This window comes from Lynx canadensis, chromosome A3, assembly GCF_007474595.2.
Source record: "Lynx canadensis isolate LIC74 chromosome A3, mLynCan4.pri.v2, whole genome shotgun sequence".
In the NCBI taxonomy this organism is placed as follows: domain Eukaryota; kingdom Metazoa; phylum Chordata; class Mammalia; order Carnivora; family Felidae; genus Lynx; species Lynx canadensis.
Genome location: NC_044305.1, coordinates 59,843,895 through 59,866,741, shown reverse-complemented (window position 1 = coordinate 59,866,741; position 22,847 = coordinate 59,843,895). Strand labels below are relative to the sequence as shown.

At 40.6% G+C, this 22,847-nt stretch overlaps 1 protein-coding gene across 6 annotated transcripts in view; it reads right to left on the bottom strand.

Annotated features, from left to right (window-relative positions):
- REV1 (REV1 DNA directed polymerase) overlaps window positions 1–18,509 on the bottom strand; it is a 92,064-nt gene extending 73,555 nt beyond the window's left edge. For 5 of the 6 annotated variants that reach the window (XM_030310406.1, XM_030310400.1, XM_030310401.1 and 2 more), the window contains exon 1: window positions 18,340–18,509. The gene's annotated coding sequence lies outside the window, so the exon portion shown is untranslated. The remainder of the gene's footprint in view (window positions 1–18,339) is intronic. The other variant, XM_030310407.1, reaches the window with a different exon arrangement.
- Between the last annotated feature and the right edge of the window lie 4,338 nt (window positions 18,510–22,847).

The window sequence follows — 22,847 nt, the reverse complement described above, 5'->3', positions numbered from 1 at the left end:
TGTAACTCTAAAATACATAGGCTATTAAGTAATGAAACTGACTCTGAGTGGTTTTTACATAGTCTCATTACTCTAGTCATATGTACATGTATGGGTTTATCTTCATTCAATAGTTATTTAAGAAATAGGTGCAGAATGAATTGGAATATACAAATCAATATGCAACAGATGAATGAATCTGCATATTATAATAGTATATTAATTCATGAATATGACACAAATGCAAAGAAAGCAGCCTGTAGCCACCCAGACCATCACTAGGCAAGTCTGAAATAAAACAAGTTTACCCTTGGCTCCCTACCATATCAATACTCAACATCTCTTCTTCAAGGCCTCTTTCTTTAGTCTGCTATCAATTCGCTGCTAACAACTAAGAAATTGGTAATAACTGGTATTCCAGGGACACATGTATTTAAGAAGACTTCTCCATGACCATTAAATGGGGAAAAGCAGTCTTTTTGCCAAAGGAAATGGAAAACTGGATATCCACATGCAACAAAATTAAGACGGACCCTTATCCTATACACATAAAAAGTTAAAATGGATCAAAGACCTGAACAATAAAACTTCAAAAAGAAAACACAGAACAAAAGCTTCATAACATTAAACATGGCAAAATATGACCAAAAAAAGCCAACAAAAGGAAAAATAAACTGGGCTATATCAAAATTAAAAACTGTGCAGCAAAGGACACAATCAACTGAGTAAAAGGGTAACCCACACAAGAGAAAATATTTTAAAATCACCTAATCTGATATTTAACATCCTGAATATATAAACAATTTCTACTACAATTTAACAATAAAAAGAAACTGATTTTAAAATGGGCAAAGGATTTAGGGGCACCTGGATGATTCGGTCAGTTAAGGGCCCAACTCTTGATATCGGCTCAGGTCGTGATCTTGTGGCCATGAGATCGAGCCCTGCGTTGGGCTCTGCACTGTGTGTGGAGCCTGCTTGGGATTCTCTCTTTCCATCTCTCTCTCTGTCCCTCCCCCATTCACTCACACACATGCACACTCTCAAAATAAACATTAAGAAAAAAATAAAAGGGGCAAAGGATTTAAACAGACATTTCTCAAAAAAAAAAAAAAAATACAATGGCCAAGAAGCATGTGAAAAAATGCTCAGCATCACTATTCATTAAGGAAACGCAAATCGAAACCACAATGTGATACTATCTCATATCTATTAGGAAGGCTACTATTAAAAAACAGAAGCTGGGGCGCCTGGGTGGCTCAGTCGGTTGAGTGTCCGACTTCGGCTCAGGTCATGATCTCGCGGTCTGTGAGTTCGAGCCCCGCGTCGGGCTCTGTGCTGACAGCTCAGAGCCTGGAGCCTGTTTCGGATTCTGTGTCTCCCTCTCTCTCTGCCCCTCCCCCGCTCATGCTCTGTCTCTCTCTCTCTCTCTCTCTCTCTCTCTCTCTCTCTCTCTCTGTCAAAAATAAACAAACATTAGGGGCGCCTGGGTGGCGCAGTCGGTTAAGCGTCCGACTTCAGCCAGGTCATGATCTCGCGGTCCGTGAGTTCGAGCCCCGCGTCAGGCTCTGGGCTGATGGCTCAGAGCCTGGAGCCTGTTTCCGATTCTGTGTCTCCCTCTCTCTCTGCCCCTCCCCCGTTCATGCTCTGTCTCTCTCTGTCCCAAAAAAATAAATAAACATTGGAAAAAAAAATTAAAAAAAAAAAATAAAAATAAAAAAAAATAAATAAACAAACATTAAAAAAAAAAAAAAAAACAGAAGGGGCACCTGGGTGGCTCAGTCAGTTAAGCGCCAGGCTTCGGCTCAGGTCATGATCTCACATTTCGTGGGTTTGAGCCCCACATCGGGCTCTGTGCTTATAGCACAGAGCCAGGAGCCTGCTTCGGTTTGTGTGTCTCCCTCTCTCTCTGCCCCTCCCCTGCCCACACTCTGTCTCTCTCTCTCTCTCTCTCAAAAATAAACAAACATTAAAAAAAATTTTTTTTTTTAAAACCAGAAAGTAAGTGTTGGTGAGGATGTGGAGAAATTGAAACACTCGTACACTGCTGGTCTGTTGGTGAGAATATACAATGATGTAGCTATTATGGAAAACAATATGGTGGGTTCCTCAAAAAATTAAAAATAGGATTACTCTAGGATCCAGCATTTCCATTTCTGGGTATATACCCAAAAGAATTGAAAGCACAGCCCCAAAGAGTTATTTATACACCCATGTTCACAGCAGCATTATTCACCACAGCCAAAAGGTGAAAGCAACCCAAATGTCCACTGACAGATGAACGGATAAACAAAACATTGTATATACATACAGTGGAATATAATTCAGACTTAAAAAGGAAGAGAATTCTTACAAACACTGCAACATGGATGAACCTTGAGGACACTATGCTAAGTGACATAAGCCAGTAATAAAAAGAGAAACACTGTATGATTCCATTTTTATGAGGTATCTATAGTCAAAATCATAAAGAAAGAAAGTAAAACAGGAGTTGCCAGGGGCTTAGGGGGAATGGGAATAGAGAGCTACAGTTTAATGGTACAGAGTTTCAGCTATAAACCAAAAAGCATTCTGGATAGTGGTGATGATTACACAACAACATGAACGTGCTTAGTGCTACTGAACTGTCCACATAAAAATGGTTAAAATGGTAAATTTTACACATGATTTTCCCACAATCAAAAATTTTTAAATGAAATTTCTAAGAATAAGCAAAGAAAAAAAAAAAGGACTTCTGACATTGGAAACATTCCATAGGCAGCTGGGATTACAGAGACCGGCAAGCTAACAGGGAAGAGGGCAGTACAACACTGGGAGAGAGGCTACTTCTCCAAGAAATCTATATAGCAGTATCTGGAACTTTTTCCTCAGAGAGGGCACTGGGAAGGCATTTGTAGAACTAATTTACTAGGACCAAGTACTGTCCTTAACTAAGGACAATGAGTAACTAAGTAAATGAAGTGCTAGCACGCAGTCACTAACACGACTTGACAATGCCTGCTTCAGTGTGCTCTTATTTGTCCTTAAATGGTAAAAGCTTTAATACCAGATAAACAGCTATTTACATAATACTTAAACAGAAAAATACAGCTGTTTTGAGGTTTTGGTCTGACTCAACCAGAGACCATCACTGTCTACAGCTCTCAGCCTGCTCAAGTTACAAGGGCAAAAGAGATTCTTGAATTTCATAAACCAAGGAAGTAGAATCTTCTCGACCTGTCCAACACACTAGCCATGTTTTTGACTTCGAAAAAACTCATCAAGCTATTAAAAACAAAAATCAGACACCTGGGTGACAGACATTGTACCCTTGTGATAATTTCCAAGAAGCACAACTAATGGCTCTAGTCTTTACCATGTACTCACTTGTAGGGATTCAAAACCAAACTGACAGTTTAATGTCCTAAGAACACTGTGTGTATAAAATCTCTTTGAAAATACATAAAAATAAAATGTCAAGATAGTTCAACCAGGTATTATTCCTAACCTAACAGGACCCTTTTAAAAAACTTTTTAACCTGGCTCCCTCACCTTCATTATACAGAGACATTTTCCTATTACCAACTGTTTTCTGCTACAATAAAACAATTCCTGTTCTATGAGAGATATGATCTTTTTTTAAAGTATTTTTTTCTTTTTAAAAAATGTTTGTTGGGGCGCCTGGGCGGCTCAGTTGGTTAAATGTCTGACTTCAGCTCAGGTCATGATCTCACGGCTCGTGGGTTCAGGCCCTGCATTGGGCTCTGCGCTGACAGCTCAGAGCCTGGAGCCTGCTTCAGATTCTGTGTCTTCCTCTCTCTCTGCCCCTCCCCCACTCACACTCCCTCTCTCCCTCGAGAATAAACATTAAAAAAATTTCTAAAAATAAAAATGTTTATTTTTGAAAGCATACACAAGCATGAGTGGGGGAGGGGCAGGGAGAAAGGGGGAGAGAGATCCCAAGCAGGCCCCAAGCTGTCAGCACAGAGCCCAATGTGGGGCTCAATCTCACGAACCATAGTATCATGACCTGAGCTAAAATCAAAAGTTAGACACTTAAATGAATAGCCAACCAGGTGCCCCAGGAGATACCATTTGATAAACACCAAAAAAATACAGAAATCAAAGAACTTTAATCCATCAAATAAAAGTGGCTACAACATACAAAGGCACTGTCTAAACAACAAATTATAGACTTGGGTACATAAACTTTTTCCAGAAGTGAGTCTGATCTTTCCACCTTTTCTTGAGAAATTTGCTATTACTCATCCAAGTCATGATTTGTGTTTATACACTGCTTTGTTACATTGCCAGTATTTGGTCTTGCTAGGTGTCCCTTTTCAAAGTTTTCTGTGCTCTTATGATAAAAGAACTACATGTTTACTGCAGAAAACTGAGAAAATAAAGGGAAGAGAAAATTATATTCTCATCTTTTTAAAAATTCACTCAACTGGTATCTTCTATTTCCTTCCTTTATTAAAATTTTTAACATTTAACTTTAAATTCTTTGAATTTAAACATACCACTAGTAATATTTTACAATTCCATAGTATTTATATTTTTTCCAAAGGGACCTTTACATTTACTATTTATCTTCACAACAATCTGGAGTAGGTAGGCCAAATACTAATTATTCTGTACACAGTTGCCTCCTAGTGTAGAAAGACTAAAGGCTGCATTGCTGGTTTGTGATGCAAAATCACACTTGTACAAAACTGTCATCCAACCTTCAAGGGGAAATTGAACAATACTACCAATACAATAAGCTTCTGAAGAGAACACTCATACTGGAAAAAAAAAAAACCACTCATAATGAACTGAACCAGACAAATACAATTCAACAAAATAGATGCTTCGAATCCAGTACCTGTCTGGGTCAGATACAGTAGCTCCCAGACATGTATGGTACATATGTAAAGGACAAAGGAGGAAAATAGGTCCTACAACAAACAGATTCCATCTAGACTGCAAATGTAAGTAGCCCATATTCATAAGTAGAGATTCAGATACAGTATCAACTTTGTTAACTGGTTCTCTGATCTAGGTCACAAGCAGTCAGATGCTAGTTCATTTGTGGATAGTTGAACCTAACGTAGTCTCTTGTAGTTTTTAAAAGGTACAGGATTTTAAACGTCTATTCATTTAAGAAAAAAAGCTTTCAAAATGAAAGCATTTATATTATGCAACTGTCTATATATCCAGAAACAAGATGTGCCTATCCGCAGAAGTGGCTATCTAGTAAAGAATTAACCTTACTCAAAAAGAGGTCTAGCCTTTAACCTTGGTTCCTGGGAGGTAATCTCTAAGCCACTGGAATGTCCTGTATGATCAATGTCTTTGTTTAGTAGCCAACCACGAGCCACTTCAAATAGTCTAACAAAGTGATTTATGATGGATACTTTGGGTCATGCATTATTAACTTTCAGAGACAGGAGACTAAAGATCAGCCACATGGGTAGCCAACCATATCTGTATGACCAAACTCCAATAAAAACTCTGGACATTAAGGCTTGGGTAAACTTCCTTGGTTGGCAGTATTTTGTGTGTACTGCCACTCATTGTTGCCAGAAGTTAGTGCTGTCCTAAGGCTTCAGTGAGAGAGGGCAACTGGAAGTTCCACCTGTGTGCCCCAAGTGCCTTCTCCCTCAGCTAGTTTTGATCTACATCTTTTACTGAGTAAATCATAACCATGAGTACAACAGCTTTCAAGAGTTCTAGTGAATTATTGAACCTGAGGGTGATCTTGGGGCTCCGCAAAATTGCGGTTGGTAACAGAAAGGAGAGTGGTCTTGAAACTCCTAAAGTTTGGAGTGTCAGAATGATGTTCAGTAGTCATTCTTTCTTCCTTTCTTTTAGTAATAGAACACTTCTCCCATTCCCCTAAGTGGGAAGCAGAGTTACCAACTGAGACTACATTTCCCAGGCTCCTTTAAAATCAGGAGTGGCCATGTGACTAAGTTCTGGCCAGTGAGATACAAGCAGAATAATATATATAAAAAAATATGTGTCATCTTCTGAAAGGAAAGTATTTACTCTTTTTCTGGTGTGCCCCTATGAAGTAATCTGGCTTCAATGTGAAATGAGAACAATACTTAAGGGGATTGCTAAGCAAACAGAAGGAACCTGGGACCATGAATAACCTTAAAAAAAAAAAAAAGAAAGAAAAACAAAGGCAGTCCCTCACCCACTACAGACTGCCCACCTACTATTACAGGAAAGAGAAAAACTTCATTAGTGTTGTGTTTGTATCATTGTGTTTGTAAGTTTCTGTTACAGCAGCTAAGCCTGTACCCTAATGTAAATACATTTTAACATTTTCATACTATGATTGAGAGTCAATATTTTAATAGACGACAGAGATAAAAAGAGAAAAACAAGATATATAAGAAAAATATTTGGATATATTAAAACTGAAAATGCATAACAAATATTTGTAACATCCCACTCTGAGACTGATCTTATTAAAAGGAAAGTTTCTATCCCACAGAATTCAATATAACAAAGAATTTTCTCTTATCCTCTTTGTTATAACAACAAAAATACAAAAAGATGAATGATTTAACAAAATCAGTCATCTGAATACAAGTTGAAGGAGGTGTTCTAGAAGAATTACTAATAATTTTCCTCCCTGTAATTACAGATTTCCACAGAAAGGAAAGAAATGAAGACTGATATTTTAATAAAGCACAAAGAACTGCCTTCTCTGACTTTCCAGAGTGCAGCAAAATTAACTGGTTTGTAAACACCTTCCCTCAATTTTTCTGACTTTCTGAACTCCAAATCATGTGGCCCAATTGCTTATTAAACAACTCCACTAGGATGTCTCACATGCATTTCAAGGTCAGCATGTCCAAAAGTCAGCCTCAAGCTACAAAGTAAAACAAAAGGAAGTTCTGGAGATAACATGACTTAAAAAAAAATTTTTTTTTTTTTTTTTTTTTTTTTTTTAACATTTATTCACTTCTGAGACAGAGAAAGACAGAGCACGAGCAGGGGAGGAGCAGAGACGGAGACACAGAATCCGAAGCAGGCTCCAGGCTCCGGGCTGTCAGCACAGAGCCTGACACGGGGCCCGAACTCACTGACCACAAGGTCATAACCTGAGCTGAAGTCGGACACTCAACCGACTGACCTACCAGCACTGCTGGAGATGACAGAATTTTAAAAAAGTCTAGAAGAAGGAATAAAAAGCCAGTGATCTTCCTTCTTCTCTAAGGAGAAGTGGTATATTCTCACAGGGAAGCCAAGTAATTATCCACAGAAAAGTTCAAGGTTGCAGTAAATCAAAGGCCAGAGTAGAAGCTCAGTAACAGGGACAGAACATAACCTCTCCAGATATGGAGGAGATAATATCAAAGAAATAGGGACTACATCTTCAGTATTTCTCATACTTCAGCATGGAGCAGAATATTTTGAAGGCCCAGTTAACACAGACTGCTGGGCCCCCACTCCAAAGTTTCTCATTCAGTAGGTCTGAAGTGGGGCCAGGAATCTCCATTTCTAAAAAGTTCCCAGGTAATGCTGATGTGGCTGGTCTGAGGCACACAAGAGGAGAAACACTGATTCTGCCTGCAGTGTATCTAGAGCGGTAATTGCAAAGAGAGACAACTAGAGGACAAGTTCAAATGAGACAGTATACCAAGTAGAAAGTTGGTATAATGTACACTAAATAGAAAGAGTATCACAGTCCGAGGACTAAATGAGTAAACTCACCAGATCAAGGTTTTTAGATTACAGGTAACAAGATCTCTCCTGTCCTGTTCCTTGCACTCCTCCTCTCCCCAAATTCCAGGTCTAATCTAACAGTTTACTCTACATTCATTGAACATTTACTATAGTTTACAGTTTTCAAGGTAAATAAATAAAGTATAAACCGCAATCCAACATTATCTATTAGAGAAAAAAGACTTGTGTAAAACTACAATACAGGAGCGCACATTAGAGGGAATGTCAAGAAGGAATAAATGCACAGAGAAAACAGCAATAAATCTCATGATGGAGAATACGTCCAAGAAGGCTTCACTGAAGAGGTAGATATGCACTGAGAACAGTGAGTAGGATTTTAATGGGCAGAAGAGGGTGAGAGGGTATTTCAGGAAGAAGGAAATTCATGAGCAAAAACACAAAAGAAAAAAGATGTTTATGGCAACATTCTGGATTGACATATGGGTAGACGTAGTGATAACTTATAAGGTAGTTGAAGAAATATAACAGAAGGCTTTAAATATCATACTAACAAGTTTGAACCTTATTTTGTAAAAGTTAGGAAAGAAAGAGCAAATTTGTGTATGTAAATGCTGGAGGATAGGGATGACTGCACACAGACAGGGAGAGGTTCTCCCTCCTGAGCCTAATCTACACCAAGATCTATAAACCTGGCTTTGCAAAAGTCCTCATCTTATGTCTTCTATCCCTAAATGTATTAGATCTCCAAATTCAGAAGATATGCCAGCATACAATAATGACATACAACTAAAAACAAATTCCTCTGAATAAGTGTAATTCAAAATTGTGGTCAAACTCACTCTTTTCCAGATCTGCTAGTTTCATCTGTTACAAATCTCTTTTCCCACAAATCCTTCTATTAAATGTAACTGTGAGTGAAAATAAAATAAAGGGAGTAGAATGTTTAAGAAATCACCCCTTCTGTACTTTCTGGCCTCTTTTCCTTTGCTTCATGCCAAGAATTCCCAATCATATATAAAAAACAACAACAAAACCCACTAATTTTTAAGATAATACGACATTTCAAATAGTAGATGCTGCATTCCTCAGAAAACACTAGAATTCTTATTCAATTAAACAGTTTATTTATAACACTCCCTACTTTAATAGACTATTTCTGAACATTCAGTAAGTTCCAAGAGAATGTAATATAACCTTTTTTCCCCTTAAGTTTATTTGTTTTGAGAGAATGTACACGCACAGGGGAGGGGCAGAGAGACAGAGAGAGAGAGAGAGAGACAGACAGGGAGAGGGAGAATCCCAAGCAGGCTTTACACTGTCTGCCCAGAGCCTGACGTGGGGCTTGATCTCACAAACCATGAGATCATGACCTGAGCCTAAATTGAGTTGGACACTTAAGCTACTGAGCCACCCAGGTGTCCAAGTATGTAATATAATCTTTAAATTTTTTTTTCAACGTTTTTTATTTATTTTTGGGACAGAGAGAGACAGAGCATGAGCGGGCGAGGGGCAGAGAGAGAGGGAGACACAGAATCGGAAACAGGCTCCAGGCTCTGAGCCATCAGCCCAGAGCCCGACGCGGGGCTCGAACTCACGGACCGCAAGATCGTGACCTGGCTGAAGTCGGACGCTTAACCGACTGCGCCACCCAGGCGCCCCTGTAATATAATCTTTAAATGACAATCAGAAATAAGATTTTCTACTGGGCATAAACAATATGCAAAAGAATATTATCAATCTTCAACACTGTACCTGAACAGCTAGTAACTTCTACTCAAGAGCTAAAATTCAAAATGGCAGTTAAGTTACTAAAACACTTTATGACACTAACAACCAATGGATACGTTATCAACACCTCCACCTAACAAAAATCTCACCTCATAGGTTTAGATTTTCTCTGACTTAACACTAATAACAACCTAAGTCTAAAATTACAAATTCAAAAATACCAAAAATAAGTATTTTCACAGCCAAAATTGCTGAGCTTATAAATACCAAAAAGCATGTAGTTTATAAACTTACCTACAATTTATGTTAGTATGAGACTCAAAAGAACATTGAGCCAGGTTTTAAATACAATTATATTGATAAAAGAATGTTTTAATTTTCAATAGAGAGCAATCTTTCAGGGATCCTGGGTAGTTCAGTCAGTTAAGCATCCAACTCAGGTCGTGATCTCGTGGTCGGTGAGTTTGAACCCTGGAGCCTACATCCTGCTTCGGATTCTGGGGTCTCCCTGTCTCTCTGCCCCTCCCCGGCTCACACTCTGGCACTCTCTCTCTCTCTCTCTCTCAAAAATAAACAAACATTAAAAAAATTTTTTTTAAAAGAAAGCAATCTTTCTACATATGTAAATATATTCAAATACAACCTGTTACAATTTTTTAGTAATGGAGATCACTGGGCTACTGGCTACTACTACAGAGATATGTTCTAGTTTCAATGGTCACAAATTAGACAAATGTCTGTTCTCACTTCTTCAGCTATTATTGTATAATACAAATTCTGGCTGCCTTTGTCCCTGATTCATAGGACGGAGACTCTAAATCCTTGGAATTTCGCAACTGATAGAGAGAAGTGTCTTTGTTTTCCTTGTTGGGCCCCTAGGACATCTTCTATTATGAACATATAACTCCCAGTGGGCCTCTAGTTTCAGGAATAGGGTTGGCCATACTTGAAAGGCCAGTCAAGTGATTAAAGGATTGGGGTTTTGAGGCATATGATATCAGCCTAACATCCTGGAAGAGGAGGGGGCTGGAGACTGATTCACCGTATGGCCAATTCAATCAATCATGCCTATGTAATAAAACTCCAATAAAAACTCTGGACATGGAGGCTTGGTTGAGCCTCCCTGGTTGGTAATCACATGTCAATGTGGCAAGAGGATAACATGTCCTGAAGAAATGGAAGCTTCATATCTGGGACCCTTGTAGACCTCTCTAGGTTGTGTCTTCATTTGTCTTGCCTTGATTTGTATCCTTAATAATAAAACTGTAATTTTAAGTACAGCACTTTCCTAAGTTCTGAGTCATTCCAGCAAATTATCAAATTTGAAGGGGTAGTAGGAACTCCCAAATTTGTAGCCAGTTGGTCACAAATACAAGTGGCCTGGAAGCCCTGGAGCTTGCAAATGGTATTTGAAGTGAGGAAAATCCAATGGACAATGCCCTTAACCTGTGATGTCTACCCTAACTCTGGTGGTTAGTGCCAGAATCACACAGCTATACAACAGGACATACCATCTCACTTCTCTCTTTTAGGAACTGAATGAGAAAAAGCCAAGTGAAAGCACTTTTTAAGGCATAAAGCATTACAAAAAATAAAGGACATTTTTGGTTATGCTCTTAAACATACTAAAGAACAAACTGTTAGGGGAGCCTGACTAGTTCAGTCAGTTGAGTATCCTGACTCTTGATCTCAGCTTGGGTCTTGCTCTCAGGGTTGGGAGTTCAAGCCCCACATTGGGCTTCATGCTGTTTGTAAGGCCTACTTAAGAAGAAGAAACTGTTAAAAAAAATTTTTTTAAATTCAGGATTGTCCAATTTAATTTTTTTAAATACTTAAATAGAACTTATTATAAGAAAAAATTCAGAACTCTGATGAAAAGCATTTAAAAGAGAATCATAATTTCAAACACATAATTAAGACTAATGCCTAAATGATAAAAATGTATTAAGTCCGTTTTTAGTAATCTCTAGTGTAGAAATGATGGGAGTTTAGAAAATGTAAGATTCAAGCTATTATTTTCTGACTAAATCTCCAAAAGCTCATTTTAGCCTTGGTTATGATCAGGAATGACTGAAGCCAATAAGCAACATTTTGGTTACTCAGACACTGGATTCAAGTAAAAATTATTCACATCACAATCAATTTTATTGCCTACCTCTAACCTTTCATTCAAGCATAAAGCCACGAGACCAGAATGGTCTTTAAAGTATTACTCAAGCTATCCTACATGTATAAGCACCTACCTACTGGCATGAGAAAGCATACTTCTCTTTTTTTTAATTAAAAAAAAAATTTTTTAATGTTTATTTTTGAGAGAAAGTGCAAGCAGGGAAGGGGGGGGACAGAGAGAGAGAGAGAGAGAGAGAGAGAGAGGGAGAGAGAGAGGGAGAGAGAGAGGGAGGGAAGGAGACAGAATCTTAAGCAGGCTCCAGGCTCTAAGCCATCAGCACAGAGCCCAATGTGGGGCTGGAACTCCTGAACCGTGAGATCATGACCTGAGCCAAAACCAAGAGTCAGACGCTTAACCGACTAAGCCACCCAGGTGCCCTGAGAAAGCATACTTTCTATCACACTATAGACTACAAGTATTTTTTCTATTACTTCAAAGCCAATGATAAAAAAACAAAACCTCAAGGTATTAAATCACAAATTTATCAGAACATATCGTTCAATTCTCTATTCTCTTGAACATAAGATATTAAACATACATTGGTCTCAAATACATTGGTCTAAACACACTGGGTGATTAATGGAGAGCAGTTCAGAATAATTTAAAAAATGATCTTATAGTAAAAACAACAGCAAAACAAAACCCCTAAGTTCTAGTACTATTTCTTCCTTTTTTAACATTTTTTAAAAGTTTATTTACTTGAGAGAGAGAGCACGTGTGTGCACAAGTGTCAGAGAGGCAGAGAGAGAAGGGGAGAGAAAATCCCAAGGGGCTCGATTTCACAACCATTAGATCATGATCTGAGCAGACACCAAGAGTCGAAGCTTAACCAACTAAACCAGCCAGGCACTCCTCTAGTACTATTTCTTCTCTTAATAGAATGACTCTTTGGGTCTCATTTTCTTCCAGAAGAATATAAGGAAAATATAAACTGCAAGGTTCATTCTAGCACCGGCATTCTGAATCTACTTAAGTTCTACTTAAGTGTTGAGAAGTCAACAAACTCATAATTTAGATATTCTTCAAATTTTAAAGTCTTTTTTTTAAATTTATGTTTTTTTAATTTATTTTTGAGAGAGAGAGAGACAGTGCAAGCAGGGGAGGGACAGAGAGAGAGGGAGACACAGAATCCGAAGACAAGCTCCAGGCTGAGCTAGCTGTCAGCACAGAGCCCAATGCAGGGCCTGAACCCACGAACTGTGAGATCATGACCTGAGCCGAAGGCAGACGCTTAACCGACTGAGTCACCCAGGCGCCCTTCAAATTTTAAAGTCTTGCAAGTATGTCAAAAATACTTAAAAGTTTACCATGGTGTAAAAACATTCTACCAATGTGTCCCTACCTTTTTTTTTTTTTTTTTTAGGTTTCAAGGCATTTTAATTGACTGAATGATACCCTCTTATTAAAAACAAAGATGGTGAAAATTTGTTCCATAATCAGCAGAAACAGATCTTTAATTTTTATTAAGTATTTACTTGCTACCTGAAATTTTAGCCTTAAGCAAATTTAAAGGTACAATGTTTTCTTAAATCTGATGCCTCGCATCTATCAAGCAAAACTTTTTCAAACTATTTACATAGGTGACCTTCCATGACGGACATGCTTTGACTTATTTGTGGCTCTGTAATAAGATGAGAAAAAAAATAATTTTGCCTATCATCAACTTATTAAAACGTTTCTCACTTACAGAACATTTAGGCATTTAAGTATAATAGTTAAATCAAAAACAAAAAACAAAACTTAGCCACAAACAATGAAACTACTTGCAGTTACAGGAACACCACACAGAAATAACATGGTAAAATATGATGGCAAGTTTCCAAGTAGAAACCATGAGGTTTTTTTAGTGTTGTTTTTAGTTTGAGAGAGAGAGTAAGCACAGGTGGGAACCTTAAGCAGGTTCTATGCCCAGCACAAAACCTGATGCAGCGCTTGATCCCGTGACCCTGGAATCATGACCTGAGCTGAATTAAAGAGTCAGACACTCAACTGACTGAGCCACCCAGGCACCCCCAGAAACCATATTTTTATGTGCCTCAGAGAAAAGTAGTTATGACCTTGAGTTATGGACTCAGGTAGTAGACTGAAATCCTGGCTCCTTTCATAACTGTGTGACTGCCCAAGGAACATTATCTAAATCTGTTTCTTTATAACTGTGCTACCTCAGAGTGGTTGTGAATACTGAATGAGGCAATGCACTCAGCAAAGAGCCTGACACATAGTAAGTGTTCAATAAGTTAGCAATTATTATTAAATTTTGGAACAAATGTTACACAGAGAAGCAGTATTTTGAATTTTTTTCCTAAGTTTAAGGCCCACTAATAGGATCCTATTTGTTAAAGTTCAGAGTAAGAAAGAAGTATGTTCCTACAAAGAAGCACCTTAATAAAGATACGTGGACTGAGTAAAAATAACTGGTATCAAGCAAGTGCAGTTACTACAGGCAGAATCTTAGTTTCTAAGAACTCAAGTTGCATTAGCTCAAATCATCTATTATTACAAAGTTACTGTTTGTTAATTCTTTCCTCTCCATTTCTGTAAAATATTAAAGGAAAAACAAAATCTCATTATGAAAAGATAAACAGAAAGGGGAAAAAAGATAAGAAGTAGAGTTGGGTCACTATAAGCTCTTATCAAGAGCCAAACACAATGGGGGAGGGGAGGATCCGTAACAAAAAATAACAGAAATTGAATGCCAAAGATGATAAACACCCCTCTTTCCCAAATACTACAGGACTCATCCTTCAACTTGATCTTCCAGGATCTTCCGTCTTGGGCCTCCAGCAAGTCCTTTCATCACCACAGTCCCATCTCCAGCAGAACTTCAAAAGGAAATATGTAAAAGCTACTCTAGTGGGCAGCTGCTGAGATAATCTCTCCTAGCATCTTCCACAGATCACAGAATGAAAAAGCTGACTTACACATTACGACCAATACTGGTCACCATCCTCAGCAGTTTATTTTTTAATCCATTCTAGACATTCACGAGATGTATTTATTTTAAAAATAAGTTTACAGGGGCACTTTGGTTGGCTCAGTCAGTTACATGTCCAACTCCTGGTTTCAGCTAAGGTCATGATCTCAGTTTCATAAGTTCGAGCCCCATGTCAGGCTCTGTGGATTCTTCTTTCTCCCTCTCTCTTCCCTCTCTTACTCATGCTGTCTCTCTCAAATAAATAAACTTAAAAAATAAAAAAAAAATAAAAAGGAGTTCCATTAATACAACTTTGGTAGCCAAAAATACCAGCAAAAGTCATAAATATAAAATTAAATGATTGCACGTGTCTCATGCAAAAAAAAAAATGCTGAGTGAATGTTCCAAGCTAACATCAAATACTGTTCCTATAAACTATAAAATAACCTTGTTCTAAGTACTTGACATATATTAACTCAATTATTATTCAGCATAATCCTATAAGGTATATACAGTCTCCATCTCACAGATGAGCAAACTGAGGCATCAAAGGATATTAACTTGCCCAAGACTACAGAATCAGTAAATGATAGGAGACAACATTCTGACCCAAGCTGTCTGACTCCAGAGCCATGTTTAAATTAAGTATACCATTCATTCATTTAACAAGTTCTTTTGAGCACCTACTATGTGCCAGGCACATTTCTGAGCACTGGGAACAGAGCTGTGAGAACAGTAAGACAAGGTCCCTGCCCTCTAGTGGGGGAGAGGCATTGGAGCAAACTGATAAATAAGTCAACAGTGTGACTTTCACCAAACAATAAATGCTATGAAGAAAAAGCAAAGTGAAAGAATCAAAAAGTGGAAGAAAGATCGGGGCTGGCTTGTATTTTAGGGATCAGGGAAGGCCTCTCTGAGGTAATGACATTTGACGAGCAAACAGAAGATGTAAAGGCAAGATAACCACCAGAAGTAAGGTGTGGCCCAACTAAGAGAACACCAAGTTTAACACTGGTAAGGTAGTAACAGTTTGGTTAGTTGAAAAAATGACAAAAGGACCAGGGAACTGGGGCACGGTGACGAAGAGTCAAGTTGTGGCAGCTGACAAGTCATGTAATGCCCTAAGGGTAAACAGGAAGCTTTCTCAGAGGATTTTGAGCCTAAGGATGACAATAGGATTTATGTCTTTAAAAAGACCATGGATTCTTATGCAGGGATCAGTCAGGAAGAAAAACAAAACAGGGATACCAGGGAGGGCACTGTTAAAACAGTCTAAGGAAGAAATGAACTCATAGTGGATTTAGTACTGTTTGTAAGTAGATGAGACACTAAAGGAAGAGCACACAACCCCAATCATTCCCAAAAAGGACTGTTTAAAATACGAGGGGCACCTGAGTGGCTAAGTGGGTTAAGGTTCCGACTTCGGCTCAGGTCATGATCTCGTGTTGCGGTTCGTGGGTATGAGCCCCATGTTGGACTCTATACTGACAGCTCAGAGCCTGGAGTCTGCTTTGGGTTCTCTCTCTCTCGCTCTCTCTGTCCCTCCTCCACTCACACTGTCTCTCTCTCAAAATAAACACCTACTTATAAAGAAATAAATAATAAATAAAATATGCTTCCTCCCTTCATCCTTCATTCCTAACAACTTAAAAGATTCCTTTTTAATATCCAAGTTAATGCTTCAGTTGGTGCTATATATAAAAGAAAAAAAGGTTAATACATATTTCCTTCAATTAGAAGTACTGTTTAATGTAGTCTATTATGGATAATATGCCACATACACTTGTACATTCTTGAGAAGCAGAAAGAGATTTACTACTCTTTAGCTAAGGGTTGGTTCATTTATTCAGAGACAAGAAGTACCTATCCCCTCCTCTGATCAGTTCTCCTCTCATGCTTTGTTTCCAGCATTTCCTGGCTCATTCTAGATGGTGAATTGCAATAAAGAAGCATACCAAACCAAGCAAGTATGTATGTATTTATTGAGCAGCACTGTATACCAGGTACTCACTAGATGCCTTACATTGAAAGACTCATTTAATCCTCAGCTACCTACGGTAAGAAATAACATGAGGAAATTCTATACGAGGGGAAAAAATCAGATAAGAGTAACTTAAACTGTCCAAAGTCACAGAGCTAATAAGCCAGAATTTAAATCTACATCTAACTCTAAAGTTCTTATCTTTCCACCACAACAACTGCCAAAGAAAGGACTATCAGATGTATCATATGTAGTCTTCCCAATTTATTATTAATGACTAGTTTGTTGCTGGTGAGGACAGGGTTTCTCTCTCTCATGGAGAACTGAGTTTTGAAGTTGGGGTGGGGAAGACGGAGTCGTCCTACTTATTCAAATATTATTTTGAAAAATTATTTTCCACTTGAGGTATCATAAACATTAACCCTAAAACCTACGTTTTTGGGGGGTGGAGAAATCTTAACATATGTATTGTTTACAATAAAATGTGAGTAAAATTCTGACAAAAGACGAGTCTGGTACAGACTGAAAGAGAAAAAGAGACTATGGATAAAAAGATAATCACAACACATGTAGAATCTGAGTGGCAAATAAACAGCCTAAGAATTGAATGGCGATCTTCCTAGACCTGAAAAAAATTCCTGGAAAAGGAACTTTAGGTGAACCTCCCAGAGTCCACCACAGGAAACAGGGAGGGAACCACTTGCTAGCAGCACTTGCACCGGCTAAGACAAGGCTATGTGGGAAAGGAGAGATGGGAAGTCTGGAAAGCAGGTCGACCGTACCCCCACAGGATGGACTGCGGTGTACTGCTCCACAGCAAGAACCAAGGCTGTGGTGTGCCCAACCCTAAAAAAGAAACGGCTAATTCCCCAAGACTAAAGTGGAGAGGCCACAGAGACCAGGCAGACACACGGAATGGAGAACTGTTACATAAAAGTCCTTAGAAGTTAGTTACAGGTCCTTTTATGGGATGTGGTAGTCTACATTATTTTCACCTAAATGATACCATTTCTACTCTATACGTGACCTAAGAAGGCGTGAGAAACAGAAATAGTAAACTTCCACCATCCGCAAGTATTTTGTTTTAAACAAGGAGTGGTATATTAAGGTATTTCCTCACAGAGTGTTTAGGTAGGAAGAGCAGTTAAATATATAAGGAAAAGCCCTTTCGGTCCACACAGGGACTTAATCATTTTAATAGTGAGTGGAAGTGTGAAAAAGGGCACTTGTTAAGGACAGTTGGGGAAAGGTGCCCTGCGTATTAAGGAAACAGGGAACAAGGAAAACTAAGTGAATAAAAATTGTCTTCAGACAGTCCAACACCGATTTCGGGCCCCAATGCGGGGGAGGGGTGTCTGATATAGGGGTCACGGGAGGTGGGGGAGGGGATGGCCTGCGGCGGGGAACACAAGCGTCCGGCCCCAACAGACATGAAGAGCCGACGACCAAACGCGCGCATGAATGAATGGCGCGGGGATGAATGGCCGGCCCAGGCGCCGACGCAGGAAGGAGTTTGCGGCGCGGTGTGAGCGGGGCCGGGGGTGGCGTCCGTCGGCGGGACGCAGGGAGAACCGAGGGAAGGGCCGCCGTGCGAGACTCTTTGGCGCGGCGCGTCTGTGGGGCGGCCGTTTGCGGGAGGCAGGGTCGGCGGCCGCCGGCCGGCCGCGCCATGGCGGAGGGGGAAGGGGAGGTCACGCGTTACATAACCCGGCAGCTGCCGCGCTTGGGGACGCCGCGGGCCGCCCAGGCCGCGACAGGACGGCCTGCGGTGCCCGGGCTGGCGCGCCCTCCCCGGCCCCGCCTCAGGCTGTCCGCGTTCGGGCGGGTCTGCGGCGCCTCTGGGCGACGCGTGTCCGGTCCCACCCCTCCCCCACCCCCGCCGCCGGCCCGGGGGTCGCTCACCTTCCGCGTTGCCCCGGACCACCATGCCCGGGCACCGCTGCCTGCTCGGCCTTGAGGGCTCCGGTGCCCCTACCGCCGCCGCACAGTACCCTTGCAGGGGGCCGGGGGGGAGGGTCGCGGGAAGGAGTCACACCGCCGCGCCGCGGCCCACGCTCGCCCCACGCTCACGGCGGCCGGCCCTGCGCGCGCTCCGCGGCTGCTCCCGCCCCTCCCCGACTCCCGCGGGCGCGCGCGCCGCAACTCCGCCCCGCCCCTCCCCCTCCACTGCTTGCGCGCTCCCTGGCTCCGCCCCCTCCGCTCTCCTCCTGAGCTGGCCTGCGGGGCGCGCTAGGCTGGCGAGCGACAGTCCCCGCCCCGGCTCGCATTCATCCCTGAGCGGCGCACGCGCCTGGCCCGCGCCCTGTCCCGGGCGACCCGGAACCGCGGGCGCAGCGCCTCGGAGCTCCGCGATAGCCTGCCTGGCCACGCCCCGCCCTCCCGCCACCGCCCGCAGGGGGCAGCGCCTCTGCGGCACGTGACCGTCTTGCTAGCGGGGGCGGAGAGGCGTGCGGCGCGGGCCCGCCTTCCGCCGCGCGCAGCCTGCCCTACACCCCACAAGCTGCGGGTCTCCTGCTCGGCTCGTCACTCCTGGGTCGCCTCGCCCGAGGAGGCACTGCTCTCGCTTCAGCTAGTGCCCACCACCGCCCCGGTCCCGCGATGGACTTCCCACTCTGGGAGGAGACAAGTGCGGGGACTGACCATGCTTAAAATCCTGGCACTGTCTGAAGACGCGAGAAACACACGGTCCCCCTCCACAAGCAATTGATTTACAGTGACATCTAGCGGAGAAAGGGACACACACGAACTGACACTTTCCTATGTCAGGGAGCAACCGAGAATCATGGCCCACGTAGGGGGAATGAACACTGCGCCACGGGGTTTAAGTGATTCAGCGCCAGCTCCCACAGAGACGCAAACACCATTTCTTGTCCCATGAGTTCCCGCCCAGGATTGCACCTGGATATTTGTAAACCAACGGCGGTATCCCATCCCACGTGCAGCGCTGGGGTTATACGCGAAAGCAATTTTCTACTAATGTTAAAAAAAAAAAAATCGTACATTTTGTATGCTTAAATACAATTTTAATTGAGGGCCTTCCGGCAAAAGACAATTGTTCCATAAGGACCATTTTCCCACCCCTTTTTGGCTGTGTCGCTTTGCCAAGAGATCCCACATTGCTATTATAATAGGCTTTATTGTTGGAATGAACAAACATGAAACGAACCTCTGTGCAAAGGCTCAACACTTTTTTTCCTTATTCCCTCACCTCAGATAATTCGAAGAGTTTGCATGTACTTAGGAAACAGCACTCTTTTGAAGACTGATTTTGCAGAGCTGAGACTTGTTTACTGGTAGTTCAGAAGATATTCGAATGACTTGTTTCTTTTATTCAAGCCTTTTTGGGTTTTGCCATTTTATAGACTTGTAGATGCACTTCAGCTTCGGTATTCTTGTCTCTGACCCAGCAAAAGCAAGGTGCATGTTTTTTGAGACGTCATAATTTAATACATTGGCGTAATTTCAGAGGGCTCACAATTAGTTGCTCAGTGCAACTAAGGGTATCCTCATCTGCTGAGATCCCACAGAAAAACAATGGTAAGCCCTTATTAATTTTTTTTAAATGTGTATCTCTAAATGGCAGCATTCTGTTAACAAGAAATGACAAAACTCGATTTTCAAATTGGAAAATAACCTGGAAACTACAGGAAATGTACCATTTATTTCAATTGCAATTTTCTCTATTAAAAGATTTTTTTTTGTATTTTCTCAAGAAAGAAACACAAACATGGAGCAGTTAACTGACCTTGGCAACACCTCTATAGAATATAGTAAGATAGTATGACTGCATTTTAGTGCTATTAGAAAGCCTCTGATAAGGAAGAAAAAAAATACCATTCCTCTTTAGATAAAAAAGGACAAAAAGATGAAGAGTACATGAATAAAATGTATACAAACTCTAAAATCCTTCATACAACCTTTCCAGGTTTTTTTTTTTTGCCCATTCTAGAATATTCTGTTATGCTATCCCATAATATATTACACAATGTCTGAAGAGCCTTTTATTTCAATTTTGTCCAGTCACCTACATTCATTCCATTGATTCTCATGGGGACTGTCTTTCCCAGTCTAAGGGGAGCTGGTTTGACCTTTGGGTAGTGCAACTGAGAGAGCCACTCTGGACTCCCACACTTGAGAGATGCCTTGGGACACTCTGCCTTATTTCTCTTTTCTGAGCTTCATTAAAATTTATTTTTGAGATTTCTATCATTACTGACATCTCAAGGGGCCTATAGAAGTGCAGGCCCTTGTAGGCACAGCCCTGGGAAAGGATGTAGCTCTGTTACCCTTTAACCTCTTTATTTGGCAGTCAACTTTCCTTGAAAACATCCACATCTAGTCTCTCAAATACTAAAAGCAGAAAATAAGAACATGAAACCATTAAAAAACAGAGATCTGTACTCAAGTCCCTTGGGTGATCTACTCACACAGCAACTCCTGTGATTTACTCATGGGAAAGATGAACATGCTGATCATTGTAAGGCATTCAGCACATTATGCTGAAAGATGAAATAATAACAAGGAAGAATGGGCACAAACCTACAGAAATTTAGAAAGGAAGTTGGAGTCAGAATTGGATTACTGAGACTTAATTCTTCTAAACACATTATCTGTTTTTACAGAGTAAAAAAAGACCATGGACAAGTATATATATATCTATAATTAAAAAACATAGTTCACAAAATTCAAGATGATTTAACAATTAGTTGTGATAAGCATTCTGAATGCCAGTTACACTTGGGTCACCAGGGAACAAATGCATTTCCCGCTCTCAAAAAGTTTCCAGTATAGGAAGGGAGGAGACAAATCAGTAAACAGGCACCTGCAGTACAGGTTCAGAGCTGCTACCCAAGAGTGTTCTATGGGAACATAAAAAGGATGTCAGCAAGGCTTCCTAGAGAGGGTGACATCTCAGTAAAAACTGAGATACTGGTCAATTTGGCTAGGGAAATGCCACTCCCCACAGAGGAAGCAACATGTGCAAAGGCAGAAGGGAGGGAGAACCAGGAACATTCCAGAAACTGCATAGTGCAAAGCACAGAAGGACATGGGTGGGGAGTATGCTGAAAAAAGGTTGGAGAGGCAAATAGGGGTCAGATCATGAAAGGCCCCTTAGAGTATACGAATGTGTTTTGACTGTATTCTAAGGGCAATAAATCATTGAAGGGTTTTAATGAATAAAGTGACTTTCTAGTCACTCTGGCTCTGCATGGTAAGTAGGGGTGGAGGCCGTCAGGAAGGCTTGTGTTAGTCTAGGTGCCCAGAGGCAGGCACAGAGGAGGGAGTGGTTTGGATCTGACAATGGTAGAGGTTTTACAAAGCAAGTATAATGCATGGAGAAAAGGGCAAAGAAATCGAAGATGTATTCAAGGGAGGGATTATACTGATTGATCATGGCACTGAGTCTCAGTAATTTTGTTTCACAGCATTCCTAGGCCAAAAGAAATACTTAATAGTTTATGAAGGAAGTAGGGCCAAACAACTTAATAAGCATTTGTGACATAACAACTTAATAGGCATTTGAAAAAATAATACACATAAAGTGAAAGCAAAAATAATATTTGAATTTCATTTTTAAATAACCATCATTACTTCCCAATGGGAACTATATGCCCATTGGGCAATGTAAAACTTCTCAAACTATGCGATTAGGTTGGATACTGCCAACCTCATCTCCCATTCCACATTGGCAAAAACCTTTCGTACGTATTGCGTCATATTGCATTATAACAAGAGGTACATTCTGTCCCATTACCACTGATACTAAGTTAAATCCTTGGCTAGGTGGTGACAGCCAGATCTCTCCTTTGCAAAACCATGTTTTCCCCTGTGCACACGGTGGAGCAGTACTTTTTATCAAGTGAATATTCTTCTTAACAATCTTTTCACTTAGCGGTTTCAGCATTCATGGGTGATCTGGACTGAATCAGTTGTTTTATTAGGTTGCAAAGAAGTGATTTTCTAATTTCATAATTTCTCCCACATTGAATAGCTGACATTTTGTCAACTGGGGATAAACTCTCATTTCTCCTTGAAAAGGAGGGCAAATGCTTAATTCCTTCCCTTTCATTACCAATGTTCATAGAAAAGTGTTATCTAAGAGTTACCTCTAGTGTTGGTAAATGAGCCTTTTCTTTCTCTGTTTTTCCTTCTTTTTCTTGAAAAATTGAAAGGACTCATAAATATTTATTTATTTATTGTAATCTTACAGTTGATTATATTCATTCTTTTTGATGTGTAAATTGTTCCAAATTTGGACAGTCATAACCCCTTCAAGTTGGTGCCTATGTCCTGTAACCCACCCCAGTAGTTGTTTAAAGTAGTTTTTGTTTGTTTTTGTTTGTTTGTTTGTTTAATGTTTATTTTCGAGAGAGAGAGAGAGAGAAAGAGACAGAGCACAAGCTGGGGAG